The 6,166-nt window shown below is 50.3% G+C and overlaps 1 pseudogene; it reads left to right on the top strand.

The window, feature by feature from the left end:
- Positions 1-2,609: 2,609 nt before the first annotated feature.
- Positions 2,610-4,621, top strand: LOC105744201 (sialic acid-binding Ig-like lectin 8; annotated as a pseudogene).
- Positions 4,622-6,166: the final 1,545 nt, after the last annotated feature.

The following is a 6,166-nucleotide window of genomic DNA, read 5'->3' as shown; positions in this document are numbered from 1 at the left end:
GTCCTTAGATCACCTAGCTGGTTTCCATAAAATCAGAACTGAATTATGTAGGACAAAATGTGAATGCACATGGCAAGTCATAGAAGGTATTGCAGAAAAGGGGATTGAAGAGGGGATGTGTTTTGTGAAGGTGGAAATTGTCTTAAGATGAAGTAACTACAGTCTAGATGGTTATGGATATTTACAAGAAGTTTGTAGAAGCATTGCATAAACAGAAATATTGAAACGGCTTGTTTCCAGGAAGTCATTATTAAAGAGAAACTGAATAGATGCTCACAACAAAAAGGAACTTCCTAACAAGCAGAGGCCACCTCAGTCTACATATTCAAGTGGTGGTAAGGAAAGGTAATCTTGTTTCCATTGGGAATCATCAGTTTTCATGAATACTGGAATAAAATGGTTTTTCCTGTACTGCTAAAGTGAAATACCTGGTATTAACATCTTCATGCTAAAAGTATAGAAGTATAAAGCAATGTACTCACAAGTTAACTTTATTTGATATGTTACACATTGCATTGGAAGTGTTTAAAAATGTATAAAAATCTAAAGAGATAGACTTTATCACTGTCAAACTCTCTTGTACAGGCCTTCAATACGCTGCATTTGACTCTTCATATGACTTACTGGCTAGGTTGGTCACTGACCCGTAAAACAGTAAAGGTATCTACTACATCTCTGGTTGTGCTCCTAAAGTGGAAGGAGACTACGTTACAGTTTCTGACTCTTGCTGCAGCCAGTGCTGGCTCAAAATGGCCAAATGTACAGTAAATATCAAATCTAGACTGGCTCTATTTCATGGTGCTAGAGGGTACTATTCACCAGGCCAGTGGAATACTGGAACCTGCCTTCCCAGCTTCTCTCTAGGGTCAGCAGTGCTGCAGTATGCTGGCTCTGTGAAGAACATACCAGGTGAAGCAGCAATTACCAGAGTGATGTAAGTAGAGCTTAAGTACAATTGGCATCACGGCCTGCTCCCATGGAGAGATAACATGTAGGGTATTCAAAACCTGGAGCTTAGATCTAGTAACAGCAGTTCAAATAGAAACATATGCATTATTTAGTGCATTTTTCAGTATTAAGTACTGTACCTATATATTTCCTATTCTAGACATATTCCTGATGATTACAGTGATATCTTTTCTAGATCATATGCAATGGAAAATTGAACATGTTAAAAGTCCTGGTAAACATCATTTTCTAAGTAGTTAATGAATGTGTTAGCCCATGTCTCCCTCCTAGCCCTTATTCCAGCGTCTGTCCCACTCTTACTTATCCTGGGGAGGAATGGCAGGACCAAATGTCATCTTGCCAGGGCTAAGCATTTCCCACCAGAAGGGAAATGGCAAACGAGGTGGCCAGGACCCACTTCAGCTCAGCCCTTCAAGGGAGTCTTGGGTTATGTGGTAAGAAAGTGTGTCTCCTTGGCAGAAGGAGGAAGAGCCAAACAATAGGATAAGAGATTTTTGACCAATAGGATCCCTTACCCTAATTAATAATCAGCCATCAACACCTCCCAGTTAGCTTACCTCATTCACATAAAATGCTAATCTAGCTCCATACCCTAAACAATGATCTTGCAGTGATTAACAAATCAGATCATCCACCTTGAGGCTCTACCCCCAGGACTGAGACACAGTGAACCTATATCTAACACAGCCCCAAGGCCCTGTGGGTGCCGCCTTTTTCTCTAGGCCATAATGGCACCCGGAGCTGCAGCACCAAGCTCTGCACCTCCACCTCCCCCTGGAGGTGCTTCCACTGAAGCCTGGGCCAGGTAGGAGCAGCAACACTGAGCTGTAATCAAATAAATGTTCAACTGTAAGGAGGTTGCAGTTCTTCATTCTCAAGTCCATCCAAACCGAAGAATAAAAGGAGCGAGAACATTTGGTGCCGAGACTCAGATTGTATTTTCCTGCACTGGAAAGACTTTGGCTGAAGTCCGTCTGAAGTGAAGAATAAAGGTGGTGAGAATAGAGGCTTCCTTACTTAGAATCCTTTCCTTTTGCTTTGCGCCAGACACTCACAAGGCCCCAAAATATCCCACCACTGGCAGGACTGTCCGCCCCATGGTTCTAGATTAGGTTGGGGCTCTCTGGGCCCAGACCAGGAGAGGATGAGCTCCCTGGTGGAAAATGGTGCACAGAAGAGCACCTCGACCGGGAGGACACGTACAGCACCCACCATGGCCCCTGTTCACCAGGACTGGAGATTGGGAAGCACTGGAGACTGGGAGGTGGATGCAGGGCTCTATCCTTCCTGCTACCCCCTTGGGCAGGTCTCTGGGGTCTCTGGTCTTGGGGTATCCATCCCCTCTGGTCACCTGTGAGCTGAAGTTCCTCTTCTGTGAACGCCGTGGTCCCGTGCTCCTCACCAACTTCTGGGGTGTCCCCTTGCCATCCCTCCCCTTTCACTTGCCTTCCTCTGCTCATCTCAGACAGAGGCAGCCCTAGGTCCCCCTCCTCAGAGATGCTGCTGCTGCTGCCTCTGCTGTGGGGCAGATGAGAGCCCCTGGGGAGGGGGGCAGGGGGTGCTGGACTGGATCTGCAGCTGACCTGGCTTCCACAGGGTCCCTGGCTCAGGATCCGAGATTCCGGCTGCAAGTGCAGAGGATGGTGGAGGTGCAGGAGGGTCTGTGTGTCTTCATGCCCTGAAAATTCTCCCACCCTTTGTTTTACTGGACTGGCTCTGACCCAACTCTTGGTTACTGGTTCCGGAAAGGGACTGATACAGACCAGGATGCTCCAGTGGTCACAAACAATCCACATCGAGAAGTGCAGGGGGAGATCCAGGGCTGAATCCGCCTCCTCAGGGACCCCAGGACTTACAACTGCTCCCTGGACATAAGAGCCACACAGAGGAAGGATATGGAGACATACATCTTTAGACTGGAGAGGGGAAGTTTGAAATGGATTTACATATCACACAAGCTTTCTGTGCGTATGACAGGTAAGTAAAAGGCCAACAAGGGACATGGGACTCCTGCCCCTTGTCCTGGGAGGGCCCAGGGGATAGGACAGAGGGGCTGACTGGGAGCAAATGGTTTGTCCAAGGCAGAGACTGCACCCAGAGGCACACTCAGGGTCCTGACTCCAGGGCCCAGACCTCTCTCTCTCTCCTCTCCAGCCCTGACAAAGACACCCGACATCCACATCCTGGGGACCCTAGAATCTGGCCACCTCAGGAATATAACATGCTCCCTGCCCTGGGCCTGTGAGTGCGGAATGCCCCCCACCTTCTCCTGGACCAGGGCCACCCTCACCATCCTAAGCCCCATGACCTGCCTCTCTTTCATGCTCACCTTCAACCCATGGCACAGGACCATGGTGCCAGCCTCATCTGCCAGTGGCCTTCCCTGAGGTTGGGGTGACTGTGGAGAGGACCGCCCAGCTCCACATCTCCTGTGAGTGCTGGACCAGGATGGCAGGTCCCTGTGGGTCGAGGGGCTGGGACGGAGATGAGCCAGAGTTTGCCTTACAGGAAGGGGTACCCCTTACCCATTTTCATGGCTACAAGGGGACAGGCCCCAGGCCCAACTCTCTTTCTGTCCCAGTTGCTCCCCAGAACCCGGCCATCAGCGTAATCCAGGGAAGCAGCACGGGTAGGAAAGACTTCTCCTTTCCCGGGAGGATGGAGGTGGGGTCACTGCCACTAGGGAAGGCCTTTGGATGCAGAGCTGCAGTGAGAGGACAGCACGGAATCAGAAGTGGGGGCCAACAGGAGCACACACCCACTTCTCCAGCCTGCAATCAGTCTTCACTCACCACAGATTCATGTTGCCAAATCCAAATGAATCTCATTTTGCTTCTTCTCTCTGATGTTTTTTTACCTCCTCTTGCTACTTGATGTTTTTATTTCTGTAACAGACATTTTTAGAACATGTGGAGGTTTACCGGAAAATTACCCAGAAAATACTAAATGCCCGTTTTACTTCTGCCCCAGGTTTTCCCTATTTACAACGTGTCACATTAGTGTGGAACATTTGTTACAACTGATGAACCAATTTTAGTACAATAATATTATGAACTAAACTCTAGGATTTAAATTAGGTTCACTCTCTTGTGCAGTTCTCTGGTGTTTCATTTTTAATTATAGTCACATCTGTACAACCTGAAGGTCCCATCTGAACCCCTTCAAGTGTGTGACTCAACGCAGTCCAAGCACTTACAGTATTGTGCTGCCCTCACTACACTACACTTAGCAAAGCTCTACCCTCACTCCAACCCTCTTAGGTTTCCCTCAGCCTCGAACTGCATTTACTCACCACACCCCAACCAGGTAAACTGCCTGCACCTCTTCTGAAGGTCTAGGACCCCAGCAGCCCCCTCACAGGCTGGCACAGGCCAGTGGGAGGAGAAGGAGCTGCCCAGAGCCTGGTCAGGAGGAGGGCAGGAGCTCAGCCTCCCTTGACCTGCTCGCTCTCCTTCTGTCTCTACTTCTTTCTCCCAAAGCCCTCTATGTCCTGAGAAACTCATCATTCATTCCTATCCATGAGGGCCAGGCTCTCCAGCTGCTCTGTGTTTCTGACAGCAACCCCCCTGCATAGCTGAGCTGGTTCAGGGGATCCCCAGCACTGCATGCCTCTCCCATCTCCAACTTGGGGGTCTGGAGCTACCCTGAGTAGGGGCTGGTGAAGAAGGAGAGCTCACCTGCAGAGCTCAGAATCCACTGGGCTCTTTGCACTTCTTGATCAACCTGTTTGTGCTCTGTGAGTGGGGAACTCTGAGGTCAAGTCTCCATGGCATTAGAGAAGCAACAGCCTCCTTGCTGAGTCCTCTCTTGACTTCCTACAGACCCTCCTGTTCCTGCAAGGCAGAGGGTCTGTACTGCAGCTGCTCTACCCCGCTCAGCAGCCGCCTCCCTACAGTAGAGGGAAATGGCTTTTCCAGTTCAGCCAACATCCCTTGAGCCTCAGGGAGTTGGTTTGTTGCAGTTGGGAAGGGTTCCACGAGGGCTGCAGGCTCAGCTCTGAGACCTAAATGTCCCTGGAGCTCACAGCCCCACTCTCCTGTTCCAGGTGGGTCAGGGGTTGGCTGTGGGTGATGCCTGAACCCTGGAGAGATGGAGCATAGAGATGGGGACCAGGACCCAGAGCAGAGCAGCTGGGGCATAAGAAATTGAGCCCTGTTATTGGGACTGGGGTGGTCAGGCCCAGGGAAAGGGGAGCCAAGTGAGCTAATCCCAGAAGGGATTTGAGCCCACAAAACAAGGGGGAAATGTACAGCTGGTGGAGGAGCCTGTATACTTGGACTGGGGTTTACTTGAATGCCCACTACTCACAGGGGAATGAGTGCCCAGGGCAGGGGACGTTCTGGATGCCGTCTGGGGTGCTGGTGCGATGGCCCTGCTCTCCATCTGCCTTTGCCTCCTGTTGAGGTGAGAGTGGGCTTGAGGGTGGAGGGAGGGTATAGGGCAGGGAGGGGCACTCATTCAAGAATATCAGAGCCCCTGAACTGGAGCAGCCTGTAGAACATGGGAAAGAAGCAGGGAAGGAGGTTCAGCAGTGGCACAACTGCCCCAGCAGGGCCAGGTGTGGTCTCCAGTTATGGGGAGCCCTGGAGCCTGGACTCACCCAACCACACTCAGGCTGACTGGTCAACCTTGCCACCTCAGGCTCACAAACTGCAGGAGGAAAGCAGCTCAGATGGCAGGAGGCATGGAGGATGTGAACACAGTCAGGGGTTCCAACTCCCAGGTGAGTGATGTGCCCACCTCCCTTTCATCAAGGTGATTGGTTTCTATGGTAGCACCCAGTGCTCCATGTCCTGCACCCATGAGTCCAACATCTGTAGGACTTGGAGTCGTTTTCAGACTGGGCTCCTTTCCTGGCCCTGACTAACCCTCCTGGGCACCTTGTTGTCCCTGTCCTGGATGCCTCGACCCACCTCACTTTCTTGCCCCATCCCTTTGGACATAGTTATTGTCTCATTTCTCCATGGCATGGACAGCTCTGCTTGAACTGATTGCTTAGAGCTGAGTCCAAATCTGTACCTGTCCTCTCCTAGGAACATGTGGCCATGTAATTCACCTCAGGTCCCTTAAATCAGCACCTGTGCTTGCTCTCCACATGGCCCTCTTTTCTTTCATTTCTTCATTTATTTGTTTATAATAGAATATAAAACCATGAATCCTGACAATAACTTCCATGAGCCCTGTGCTTATTTCTGAT

This window comes from Dasypus novemcinctus, chromosome 18, assembly GCF_030445035.2.
Source record: "Dasypus novemcinctus isolate mDasNov1 chromosome 18, mDasNov1.1.hap2, whole genome shotgun sequence".
Lineage (NCBI taxonomy): Eukaryota > Metazoa > Chordata > Mammalia > Cingulata > Dasypodidae > Dasypus > Dasypus novemcinctus.
This window is presented reverse-complemented; position numbering and strand designations above follow the sequence as displayed.